Consider the following 14198-nt stretch of genomic DNA (forward strand, 5'->3'; position numbering starts at 1 on the left):
AATCTGCAATCTTGAAGCGCCCAATCCCAAACCGACGATGGCTATAGAACCTTCGTCCTTCCTTTCTATACTTCACGCTCAATCTGTTTTCTCGGCCCTTTCGTTACGATTGTCCGCTCCGGCAATCACTAATCCCTTATCTCAGCCTCCTGGGCTTCGCGCAAGCTCAAATCTGCATATAACCACACCTTAAAGCGTCTTAAACAAAGATAAACGTGGAACTAACGAATTTGTCGGCTTCCGGAGGTGGCTTCTTCTTCAGCACGAGAAAGCAAAGTACCTAGAATGAGAAAAATCGAATTAGCCTGCCGCACGCACATATAAAGAAAATTCAAGAATAAAAATTGATTAATTACGATATATTTACTAGTAATATTTCAAACTAATGATACAACTTATTCCTTTTCTTCTTTATTTAATATATCTTCAACAAAGTGACATATTAGGCAGTTCATGTGGCATGGGCGATCTTTTTTTTTCATCAGACGAATCTAACTTGACTTATATGTATGTATGTATGTATATATATATATATATATATATATATATATATATATATATAAAATAAATTTGACAGCAACAACAGACAATATAGAAACACATAAAAAGATCACTCGCACGTTATTTCTTGATCATTTCGACGGAATTCTGCTCCGTCTTAGTCGGAAGATATAGAAGTAATAAGTCAAGTATATATGTACATCGGAAGATATAGAAGTAATAAGTCATTACTTCTATATATTTCCATGAAAACGGAGCGGAATTCCGCCAAAATTATCAAGAAAATACGTGTGAGTGATCTGTTTATGTGTTCTTATATTGTTTGTTGCTGTTCAATTTATTATTCAACACTTCCGTGTTACGTCAACAAAATCATATATACGAGTTATATATATATATATATATATGTATATATATATATATATATATATATATGTATATATATATATATATATATATATATATATATATATATATATATATATATATATATATATATATATATATATATATATATATATACATGTATGTATCATTAATCATGAACTTTTAGATACACACAAGTGGATAATATGGGGCATTTAACATTATCGGCCACGACACGACATTGAAATTGTCAATGGACGCGGCATAATAACCATCATCTTGCCTAACCGCATGAGTTTTCAAATTCTATGGTGGTTTGGTGAATTATTGCATTCTCGCAGAGGATGTTGTTTGGAAAAATTGGATTTTATAAAGACCGGTGCGTCGATTAAATACATAATCTTACTAATGCACCGAAAAGGTTTCCACGGTAATTGTTAGGAAAAATAAAGAATATGGTAAAATGCTATGATCATATGAAGACTGGTTGGGCAAGTAACCATGGAATGCTTATATTACTAACTTCTACACATTTTTACAATGACACAATTTTCCCATACAGGTAGGTTCCTGTAGGTTCTAATCTTTTTCCTTGAGCTGTTTCAGAGTTTCCATTGTCATTTGTCCGATGAATTACTGCTTTGACTCAGTTGACGTTTTGAAGAGGCATCATACTTACGTGAAACAGCGGCCCATTGTGGTATCTAGATATTCACTATCATTGAATACACGAGTGAAAATTTCAAGCGCGAATAATTTTTTGGCGCATAAAAATAACTCTAATATGCGTAGTTTTTTTAATAACAGGTGTAACAATAAATAAAGCATATGGAAAAAAGGTGAAGAACGAATATTAAAAAATTTTTTCCAGTTCAAAAAGCCATGTGAAAAATATGCCGCATCACACACGCACACGTCATGAAATGGTTCAGAAATACCGGTTATCGAATATGTTTTTTTTCTTGTGCATTCGCATTGATTATTGGCGATTTTTATGACCCTTCTGAATTATCTCTAAACCAAGAACTGCTAACAACCTTAACATGTATATAATGATTGTTTAACGACAACACACAGCATTCATAACTGTTCCGTAATTTATTTGTATCCTAATATAATGTGAAAATGACGAAACAAAAATGAATGTCATCACAATTGACTCATTCATTTAATTGATGTACTGCATATTTACTCAACAATTCCAATTCGGAGTGCTCATTCCCTTTAATTCTGTAAATGATATGTGTAATTAATAGCAAACTAATAACACCCTCATTTTACAGTGAAATTATGTAAATATTGAAAGTCTCTCCTCGCATAATGAACTTAATATTGATCTGGCTTTTATTACACGGAATTATATTTTATGTGACAATCATAATCAATATTAGTGTGAAAATTGATTAATTGGTGAAATGAGTGTCAATATTTCTTCTTTCAAACCGTAAAAATGTTTAACATAATTACATAATTTCTTAACATTTAGTATGTCTTGGTATAATCATAAAATGTAATATATATATATATATATATATATATATATATATATATATATATATATATATATATATATATATATTATATATATATATACATACATATGTATATTTATATAATATATATATTTATAATATAAACATATACATAATTAATTGGATAGCAACAAATAATAAAGAAACACATAAAAATATCGCTCACACGTTATTTCTTGATCATTTCGACGGAATTCTGCTCCGTCTTCATCGGAAGATATTATATATATATATATATGTATATATATATAATGTATATATAATTATATAGTATATATGTAATTATATATATATATATATATATATATATATATATATATATATATATATATATATATATATATATATATATATATATATATATATATATATATATATATATATATATATATATATATATATATATATATATATATATATATATATATATATTGCATTCATAAAATATAATATACATAGGAAAAATTAATTATGTGCAAGTAAAGTTATTTTATAAATAATTGATATAAAGTAATAACTAAGTGGTCAAAGGAACCGGTTACTTGCCTCTCGATTTAAAGAAATCACCTGGAGGAATTATAAGGAGTGAAGTCCGCTTATTAGGGTTTGGAGGAAGCAGACGCTGAACTTGCGCGTTTGATCGAAAAATGTCTCCACTTCGGTTGTGATAGAAATTAATAAGGTGCGAGAAGAGGGAAGCAAAAGCACTCTGTCAGTCTCTCTTTGGAGGGCCCACGGAATTGGAAAGATCGAGGGAGAAAGAGAGAGAGTGAGCACGGGTTATACCACCTTCATCCATCGCCTCCAAAACAGAAGGTCAGAACAGGACGGTATCCAAACAACCAGCCCTTTGGCTAGTACCCTCTTGACGTCAAACCCTCACCAGTGCCCTTCGTCCCAGCCAAACGTCGGCCCGCCTTATGCAATCCACCCAATCATCGAAGCAACGAACCCTCGCACATAGCCACCCACCCAACGCTCTCCTCCGCAATTCATACCCTCGCCCAGCATTTCATATGGTTACCCAACCTTCCCTCTTCACCTCCTCATGTGTGCTGAGCGTCTCTCGCCTGTATGCTTCTTTCACACGCTGCCCCTTCTCTTTTTCACCCAGTCAATATTTTGCCATATATTTTCAAATCAAAGGCATTGAGTGATGCCTAAGTACCCAAATGAAGGTGAAATCAAATAAAAGAAGAGAGATGTTTATCTAAGCCAAATTCATAGCAATGCTGCAAAAGAATTTTGGTAACGAGTGAATATAGTCACGGCATCAGCATATGGAAGGTAAGTAATGAGTTTCAAACTAATACTTAAGGTATACAACGTTTTTGCACATTTTATTATTTTAAAATATTAATCGAATTGATACTATTGTTTAAATGACAGCTCAGATTAAAATTAAAATTATCGTACTCCGTGATTAATTAACTGACCTACTCAGATATAGAGAAATAATTAAGAGAGTATTATATAGAAAGTAATCAATTTCGAAAGAATGTATAGGAGTGTATAATAAGAAAAGGGATTGGGTTCCAATACGACTACGAAGTTTTTCATTTTTTATTTTAAGATTACAGTTTGGATTTAAATGATTAATAACTACGTTTGGACTAAATAACTAATGATTGCACAGTAATCTGATAACTGCAATTCAGTTAACGTCCCTATTGTTCATATTTTATAATAAATTCGAATTAACGTAAATAAAATTTATATCGATGGATTATCTTGTTCTACTCTAATATGTAACTGCAAAAATATATTATTTCTCCAATGAAATGATAAATTTTTCAACAGGTGAAACTGCGAACATTATGACTATAAATTTTATCCTCGATACATACATTTTTTGTAGAAATTCATATGATTAAATCAGGAAATTATTTTTTAATCGTTAAAAAAGATACTACTTACGTTCAGTACACCTAAGAAATTATTGCGAGCTCTTTCTTTAATTTACGATTATTTGAATTAAAATTGACTTTATGCGAGAATCTTTAGAAAGATTCCTATCTATTAACCCGGGAAACTGTTAATGATGACTAATTGATCCAAAGGAAAACCAACATGTGTAATCAGCATTTCAGCTTGTCTTTTGTGTGCCAGAAAGTCATTCATCAAAGTGTTGATGGTTGCATTTTCTGATCACATATAAACAAATTATCAAGAAATTAATGTGAGCTTTTTACATCTGTAAGATGGAATCCTTGTAACAGAAGTACGTAAATACGAAAGTTCCGTTGCGGCACTTTATTCCCTTCCAGGACTTATAATCTTAGAAAAAGCAGTCACTTAATTTGAATAATAGCCAGATATCTTTTACCAGTATAACCTGATTTTATATCCAACTTTATTATACACATCTCGATAAATATCAATATACTTTAGAAATAGAAAAAACCGAACTGCAGATATGGTATACATTGCAATTCACATTTAAACATCCATTGAAACTTCTGCAAACCATCCAGACGCATGTGTGTTTTAAGTTGCCTGACCTTCAGGAGAGACTCGAATCCAATAGCGACTCGTGCTTAAGAGCACTTTTGTTGCGTACAAAAGAAAACACAGATAGGGGTAAAAAAAACCTGGTGAAGCAAGCATATCTTATTTTTTCAGGGCTATATAGATATTTTTGTCTCCTCTCAAATATTTGACAAAACCTTACTGTGATATTCACGCGAAAGGAAACTAAGAACAAACAATGGAAAAATGAAATGTCTTCAGGAACCAAGGTCAGATGTTAGGAATCAGGAAAAAAAATCGTGGAAAATATGGGCAACGAATTTGCAAGTATTTTTTGTTAATGACCACTGATGAAGGTAAGAGGATATTCTATTTTTTTAAATTTATTTTGAGCTTTCCTTTTGAGTGAGTAGGCCGATTATAGTGGAGGAAATGAGGAGTAAGAATGAAAGTATTATTTGGCCCAAATGAATAAACGTTTGTTGATGTGAACACGGTATTCGGAGCTTAGTTATCAGAATGAGACTTTTAAAATTGAATTTAGAGTTCTCAACACAACCGAAACCATTACCACCCACCAGTAGAGACGTACATCGATTCAATAGACTGGATATTTTTTTCTAGATCACCAAACATTGGACGTTTATCTCCACCGTATGGTTAACATTTATGAACCGCAAGAAAAACTGACTTTCTAAATTAATGTGCAAAAAAGTGTCATCAATTTAAATTATATATAGCTGGGTTAGTATCCGTTATTTTGAATATTCCTGCAATGAACAGTCTCCAATTAGTCTACCAATACATACATATTACCGCTATCATTTCAGGATTACTTTTTAAAATTTATGTTGAATAAGTATAAAGGGATGAATATTGAGTCGCTTACAATTATGCAAGAATGCTTAGAGAGGGCCGATGCCGTAAATTATCTGATAGGATCGAAATTAATGTTCTTACTAGGAGAAAAGCAATGATAGTCATGTGAATAGTGAACATCAGTTCCTTTGCGAATTGTAACCAAGAAGGGAAGAGAACAATTAAAAAATATACTAAAAATTAGAGCTAACACAATTTGCAGACTAACAATAACGCATGTCTTATTGTCTTGATTAACATTAATTCCAAAAGAAACATTGCATCTCTTTTCGAAGCTGGAATTTTTCGTCCGTTAGGAAAAATATAACAAACACCAGTTAGTATAAAATTCTCTAAAGATAACCGCATTAATCTACATATGTAATTTTCATATATGTACCAATGCATCGTATAAAAGTATCGGGAAAAGTTTCGGAAAACGGGTTTATTTCCGATATTGCTAAAATGCCTCATAATTCTTCTGAGTAAAACCCTTGCGCGTTAACTCACTTTTACCAGCGGCTTTTTATGACTCGTATTCTCCATGATAGGCGGATTTCGGAAGGTCCTTAACGGTACGCGTGCAAGCTTCTATGGCGACACTTAAAGAGTCCAATGATGGTGTCCTTTGACAGAGGATTTCACTTTTGGGAATAGGAAATAGTCAGCTGGTGCCAATTCGAGACTGTTTGGGGGTTGGGGGTCTTCGCAAGCAAACACTCAACCCTGCATTTCGTCATCCGTCAAGCCTACGGGACGAGTGGAGAGTACATCTTTCGCATCGCCACATATTCAGTGATAATGCTGTGCGCTGTCATCTAATCGATATCATTACGATCTGCGGTCATGCGAGCACTTAACCGACGGTCTGAATTCACTTCTTCACGCACACGTCAGGAAAAATTGTTGCCGATTCTTTTTATGCTACCCTTATACCACCCTACAACTCTCATGTTTCGTTTTTCCCTCTGGACTGAAGTTTCTTTCCGAAATGAGACCATTAGATCAACCTTTTTCACGTTAAGTACCTCAAACTGAGATTCAGGCATGTGAACGATGAACTGTTGGGAAACTCCTTTTTTATTTTAGGAATAAGGAATATCAGAGTGCAACGAGATAAAAGACTTGCAGTGGTAACCGACGATCTGAATACAGCACTTCCACGCATCTGTAAGGAAAAAATGACTATCTAAACTATTTATGCAAACCTTGTGAATGTATCAAACAAATACGCGTACTTAACGTGCGTTATTTATTTGATAAAAATTGTCCACTAAAAATCTGAGAAGTTTCTTTACCTTTTCATTCTAAAGCAATGCTCATTTCATTTCTTAAGATGAATTTGTTGCGTATACCTATTAAATATGACATTGGAGGGCTTCCCTAAAAGTTATCCCCCGTAATTATTAATTACCATCATTTTGCAAATTTTTATAAAGGAACTAAAATTACCGTATTTTAGAGATTAATATTACCTCTTTTATTTTTTCTATTTGATTTTATTCTTGATTTTATCCTGTTATTTAGTTAAATGGAAGAAAATACAATTTTGCGCTTATATCAGATTTGCTATTTGTCTTTTGCTTGCTATTTGCTATTATTATTAGTGCCCTCAAAGGAGCTTTGTATGTGTGATAAGGCATTAGTTAAGTTTGATAAATGGTGAAATTTGAAGTTAAAAGGATTATTTTAGCTTTTTTGCTACGATTGTTTTTCCCTAATTACCGCCAACAACATTTAAAGCAAATGCCGTCATCCTATATTTTCCGAGAAGAAAGATTTTCCTAGAAGCACTAACCATGAAAACACATGACTTGCGTTCTCCACAACTACTGAATTTGTTTTCCTCCGCTTGTTATGCATTGGGTTGTAGTTATGATGATGTTTGAAAGCCATAGTTTCCGGATTGGTCAATACGATTCTATGCATTTCTCAAATTGGAAATTGATCCAGAATGAATAAAAGTTGCAAACAAAATATTAACATGGCATATTCTCGTTATTTCTGCGTACAACTACAAGTTTTATAACGATTGATCCGAATTGTAATAAGAGAAATGTACGCGATATTTATTTTGAGCCCATTGGAAGTTTAATATTTTCATATCTAACTCTTACTTGGACTCTCATAAATTCAATAACTTGGCTGTGAAGTTTGTTTTTTACTTTACAGTAATAATTAATTGGTTAATTAAAAAAATATCGTTTTTGAAATGCATTCTTCTGATCAAAGTTAAATGTAGTCTGTTGAAAAATGGTAGATGAAGTGTGAGTTACCGACGGGGTAGAATTATTAAGAAAATAAAAAATAAATTATCGTATTTAATAAGGACATATTCTAATCTCATCTAGCTCAAAGACATAACCTAATGTCGGATTCAATATTTAAGCTTTAATGAGGGTCGATTACTCAGTTATATTAGTTTAAACTATCGGCGTGCCAGAGTTCACACATTTCATTTGCTTAAACAATTAGCTTTATGAATTTAAAAAACAAAGGCATATAATACCTGTAATAGAAGGTAATTTAAAAATACTATCCTCAAAAAACTCTTCCTTATATATTAAGCAAGATTTAATGAACAGAAATAAAACTATTCCAAAATTCACAAGAAAAAATATTACAAATATTTAAAAACCGTGGCCATTGAGAAACCTTTACGAATGCGAAATAAAGATGGATTTCTCCGGAGTGCCGGAATTCACATTCTTTAGGGCATCTTTCTTATTTCCAGGCATAATACAAGCACGGATGGGCATTCCTTGCGCCAACAAGCAACATCCTACTCAAAGTATTCACAGCGGCACCTATTCTCCAAAACAGCAACGCGGGGGATACGTTCCCCCCCTAGGAAAGAGACCAGCCTTTCGCTCGTGAGGATATGGGCCGTGGGCCCCTGGCACGTGGATTGGCATAGAGGGAATAAAATATGCGTGCTCGCACACAGCAGAGGGAGAAGCAATGCGACGGACCAGCCGTGGAAGAAGATCGGGCATAAACTATACATAAAAGAGCACGCGGAGATCGGACTGAATAGACGCGGACGCGTTACGTGAGGAATGGGGAGTTGAACGGTGACTGAGAATAAAGGATGAAGTGTGGGAAGAGAAACGGGAGTAGTGCAGTGGCGATGGTGAGTGGTGTTGGTGAAGGAGGCAGAGCAAGGAAGGAATGAAGGGGAAAGGGAAGGGTGGGAGAGCAAGGGTGAGAATTGGCGGACGTGGTGGAAGATATATGGGAAGCGCTTCGAGGGAGAAGGATAGAATGAGACTGAAGGCAGGGTCTAAAGGGTAAAATTCTGATGAAATTGAATCCATAACCTGTGTACGTGGAAAAGGAGGGGGATTGACGTGCACCCAGCAACTTTCCAAACCTCTTTTCGTTATTCCTTCCCTCCTTTCACATTTCACCCACACCTCTCAACCTTCTCTTCCCAGTCCCTCGTCCTCCATTGGCGGAACAAATTCTCTGCCCTCGGCCTATATCTCTCTGCCTTCCTCATCCTCCACCTCTCCCATCCACTCACCCCAACCTGCTCGTCTACTTCGCCTTCCCTTCCCTCATCTTATGTTTCTGCCACAAGCACATGACGGATAAGGAAACTGATGCCTCAACTCGCTCCCTTTCCGGTCCTCCCGTCTTTCCTCGTCTCTTCCGTCAGCCCTTCTGCTCATGTCTCCCATCCAAACCGCCACGTGGTAATTCTTCTCAGTTTCTCCGCAGATATGTTTCTGTGGACTGAGCTTGGAGAGATGCGGCGTAAGACGGATTTGCAGTGGTGTAAACCTCAGATGGAAATTAATTGCTCATGTATATGCAATCCGCTTACAGGTAAATATCACATTACTCAATATTGTGGGTTTTTAATTCTATGGTATTCGAAAATTTAATTGAATTTCAAGCCATCATTTTTACATTAAGTAGCAATATTCAAGTTAAAGCGAGTAAAGAGTTGAAATGTATTTTGCCATTCAGAGTAAGTACGGAGATTATCTTGCAAATGGCTACAAACCTATTCAACGACAATAAAAATGGCCATAAAAATTTATATAAAACTGACAGCAAATGATAAATTTAATTATAAATTGGAAGCATAAAATTAATACTTATTGATTAAATAAAAATATCTCCTAAAAAGCAGGTAATATAGTTTAACTATCATTGAAGTGTTCTGAACCAAGATGTTGTAAGTAATAAGAGCATCAGAAGAAGAATTGCGTTAGGCAAAGTGGCTTTCAACGGGAGAAGGAAGTTGATGACTGGAACGTTGAGTAAGGATGTTAGGGAAAGATGAGGGGAAAGCCTTGATATGGAGCGTGGTTTTATAAGGCGCAGAAACTTGGTTGTTGAAGCAAGGTGATAGGTGTGGATTGGAAGCTTTTGACAAGTGCGTGTGGAGACGGCTAAAAAGAGTAAAACGGAGAGAAAGGAAAACAAGCAAAGGAGGTACTAGGCATGATGGGGGAGGACGCAGGAGTATTTTGAGAATTCCAAAGGTGGCACGAATAGTGAGTGCAGTGCATTTTGATACACGATGGAATATAGATACTGCGAAAGAGGGGAAGGGGAAGAAATGTGGAAGGGGAAGAAAATATATGCATTATTGGTGTAATAAATGGAGGAAGAATTTAAGCCGAATTGATGAACAATTTATCGTAGAGTAGGGTGTCAGATTGTTCTTATTAGATTACGGTAGGAATTGTAGCGATCATAATGAATATAAATATATTTGCTATTATACAACCTCAGAATATAATGTGTTACCATTAATTATAATTAACTTGAAATAAAACTGTGCTCAGAAATTTCAACTTTGCCTGTAATTGAGTATTTAACCATTAAAGTAATTTTACTTGTACTTTCAATACGTTTTCGCACACATTTTTGTTGAAATTTGAATCTCTCTGGGCACATTTCTCCTTCTTCCTCACTCCTTCCTACCCTTTTCAAATCTAATACCCCTTGGAATCATTTCTTTACGTGGTGGCTATTTAACATCTCTCTTCCATGAAGCATCGTTACTGAATTGCATAGTTTTGAACCAATTGATACTCCTTTGATCGGGAGTATAAACTAATTCTCCATGAAATGTATCATTACGCGTAATGAAAAAAAATTGCTGATGCGACACTTGAAAGGCTTCAGAAAGAAATTAAATCCAAATTTTATTAAATAAATAATCTTAAATTTTATCATTTTTCACGTTTGATCAGGGCTAACAACCGTTTTTCTTGAAGACCTTAATTATTTGAGTTGAAAAGTGAAGGATCATTGTGTAAATAGGAAATGTAATTTATGGTTAAATCTGTATTTAACAATTCACCAAAATAAGTAATGCAGATAAAATCAAGTACAAACTTCACTAACGAGGACCACAACCAATCTGAGCAGCCCATTTCCACACATTTCACATAATTGTGACATCTGGGCAAAATGATTTATTACAAGCCTACGAGTTGCGTCTGCTGTTCTCATCGATGCATGAGGAATACATTTAAACTGGGTTTGTCAGGTTGTTAGCGCTCTCCCGTTATGAAAGAGAAGTTGAGAGCTCAACTAACGAATATCATTTTCGTTTTTTTCGACTGTACAATTGCGTATTAATCACGAGGAAGCTATCTATGGTGGTCCTGATTCAGTCTGCAATTGAACGGATCAAAGTAATTGTTATTATTATCTTCCCTTATGCTTCCTTAACTTTTGTGTTCTAAAATATTTCGCTATTTAAATATTATGCACATTTCGTTCGGATTTACGGTTCGGAGTGAAATTAATTATTTTTTTATTAATTGAATTTAAAATCAATAATTATTAGTCAAAATTCTTCAAAGAAAGTGTATCTGATGAAGAAAAAATAAAAAACAATTGAATTCAATTTATAGTTTTCGAATTACCCATTTACTAAATTTGATAGAAAAGTATCAGTTTAAATTTTATAAGCTCAGAAAACGATATTTTTCGATGCCTGTATTTTTATCAAGAAATTGATAAGCTCTTGGATATAAAAAAGAGACACATATTTGGTTAGAGGAAGAATGGAATGAAAACAGCAGGCACTAAGTGCAGTTTAACGCATTTTCTTAAAAATGCAACTATCACAGCCGACGATGCTAGGTTAAGAAAATAATGGACGAAAACATGTCTGAAGAGTTTGGAATGAAGGTAAATATCTGTCACCAATGTAAATTTTCACTTTTTATTATTTTCTCCCATCGCACCTCACCCGATAGCGTAACAATAAATTATTCAGGTGGAAATAACGGGTAGCATTTCAAAATGAGAAAAAAATGAAAGCACTATACTACAGACGAAATACATTTGTCTCTCTCTTCCTTTACCCGTCACACCCGAGACGATTTATTCGTCGTCATGTTTGTATATAGACGGGTAACAAATAATTAATATTCGTGCAGGGAGCTTGGTATGATGTAGCTTGTGCAATTAAGCGTGCTACCGTTTTCGTGTGCTTCAATGCACATAGTCAACTTCACCTGCTGAGAAAAGAAGGACCAAACATAGTCAAGTCTTGGAATAGTGTGGTCAGCGAGTCACGCGTGGGAAATTTACCAACCCTTTTTTGGTCTTTTTGTTCTTTGCAAGAGTGTGAATTTTTTGAAAAAAGAGAGACTGACATCAATGAATCCATGTTTCACTTGTATCAATTCTTCTTCATTTACCATTTCCCTTCATTTGATCTCTCTGTGCACCATGATTTGTAAGCGTGCAAAGAAGGTTGAGCTAAGGGTAATATACGAGTAATTAGTTAATGCATGCTGGTGAAGAAATTTGGACGTCTTATGGGACAACATTTTACCATTCTAAGGCTTTAAATTTAGCTAACAGTAGCAACTTACGAGAATTGTGCCAATATTTAAACCTACGCAAATTAAAAGCAAAGCACAGTTGTTACATCTCATAAGCTTGCGACAATTTTCGAATACCTAAGCTTGCGACAGTTTATGAATACCTAAGATGCAGACATAGCATAAGTAATAATAATATCCTCAGTTGTGATAGCACTTCCAAGTATTCTAAGCTCTATAATATGTTACCTTTTTACCTTAGTTCAAGAGACAAGGGTACCGTGGAATCCCAAAGATCATAAGTGATATTGGCTCTGATATTTGGTTGTAATAGGAAATTACTTACAAGAACCGAGAATCAAAGTGAGATTAACTTGCTGCCAAGGTGAAATATGGAGAAAGCATATCGACGAGAGATGAATAACTTAAAAAGAGGCGCTAAACTAACTTGTATGAATAAATGGCATTGGTTAGAGAATTTAGAATATGTAATAAGATCTTAAAACATATAATGTGATAGCTAAAGGGCAGCAGTGGAATTTAGAATAAATTAGCTGAAGAAATCATACCCAAAGAATGAATTAAAAAGATTAAATACGTTTTCATACGAGGGTGAATCAAATAACCTCCTTAGAGGTGCACTCAAAATTCAAAGCGTTTTCCCAATGCCCAGTTTTTGGCATTAGTAATAGCTATGGTTTGATGAGCATACCACAATTAGCAGCATGATGCCAGAAAGCAACAATAATGTGCAACTTTAGTGTAAAAATGACAGCTGCATTTAAAACATACACAGAAGCATTGAGGCCCATCAATTTTTCAGTTAGTTGTTCTGTCGGTCCAAAAATGTACATCTAAACTAGGCAATTCTTAAGAGTATTAATTTTCTAAGAAACCGCCCTTGACGACGTCAGTTATACCAAACATTGACAGCATTGGCGTCAGTAATAATTAAAGTATGGTATTTCTAGAGTTATCGTTAAGTTTCAATGTCCTGAAATAGTTCAATTGCACACCATAAAGAGTGCATATGGAAATAATATAAATGATAATTTTTGTAACCAAGAAATAATGCGGTAAAAGTTTCACGGTTTTTATTTGAATCCCGTCTGTAATTATTTATAGGCTTAGGAAATATACAGTGTATAAGTAATTATAGGCTGGAATAGAGCCGTAGGAGGAGTGTTTATCGCGGTTAAAAATTCTAGTGTCTCAAGAGCTGAGTTATTTCCTGATAGCTGTATAGAAAGTGCCTGGTGCTCAGTAAAAATACCCAGTGCGAAAAGAATATACTACCTTGATCAAAAAGTTCCCGGAATAACCACCGTGTGGCGCTCCCATCGTTCCGATTTGAGTTCTGTTTTTTTTTGTTAAATTGGTACATCTGTTGTTGATATTCCCTTTAAATCTTAGTGTCATAACTTGACATTTGCAAAAGTTACGGTCGGTTTTCGGTATGTCCATCAGTGCTTCCTGCGATTTTTCCATTACTTCCTCTCGGCTGCTAAAACGCGTTCCCCGTAATGGTTTTTTAACTCGATTGAACAGAAAGAAGTCACAGGGAGCCAAATCAGGTGAATTCGGTGGCTGTTGGATGGTATTTGTTGCATTTTTCGTCAAAAAATTACGAATAATGATAGCACTGTGCGACGGTGCGTTATCATGGTGC

Source organism: Hetaerina americana, unplaced genomic scaffold (assembly GCF_022747635.1).
Source record: "Hetaerina americana unplaced genomic scaffold, ioHetAmer1.1.p SCAF_6, whole genome shotgun sequence".
Taxonomy (NCBI): domain Eukaryota; kingdom Metazoa; phylum Arthropoda; class Insecta; order Odonata; family Calopterygidae; genus Hetaerina; species Hetaerina americana.